A 472-nucleotide genomic window follows, 5' to 3' on the forward strand; every position below is an offset into this window, starting at 1 on the left:
TGTTGTAATCTAAAGCGTTACCAATAAATGTTATGTCAATTAGCACTGCATTATTCATATACTATATTTATTACCTGGAAATGACCTGAAATTACCTTTTTTTAGCTACAGCCATAGCTGGATGCCTTTGTCCATATTAGGTATTTCCTGCACGTCATAAGTTATTATATAACTTCTACTGGGCCGTTTTGGACTTTCTGCGCGAGAGCGCCCTCCGGCTTTGAGTATGAATGAATCATGCACTGCATGAGAGTGTTTTAGCACTCCGTGATGTTCACATCGTCTCGTTTTGGATATGAATAAATCGTCCGGTCATACATAGACTATCTTGTTTCTTCACCCATGTGCTCACACATCCAAAGCACGCACACAGAAAAAAAGTGATTTAAAATGCATCTGATTGACAGATAAATCATTGTTGATCTATCAGCCAGATGCACGTAAAAATGCATGCTCTCTTATTTCAATGTTG

This window comes from Sinocyclocheilus rhinocerous, unplaced genomic scaffold, assembly GCF_001515625.1.
Source record: "Sinocyclocheilus rhinocerous isolate Xijiao unplaced genomic scaffold, SAMN03320098_v1.1 scaffold1440, whole genome shotgun sequence".
Classification (NCBI taxonomy): domain Eukaryota; kingdom Metazoa; phylum Chordata; class Actinopteri; order Cypriniformes; family Cyprinidae; genus Sinocyclocheilus; species Sinocyclocheilus rhinocerous.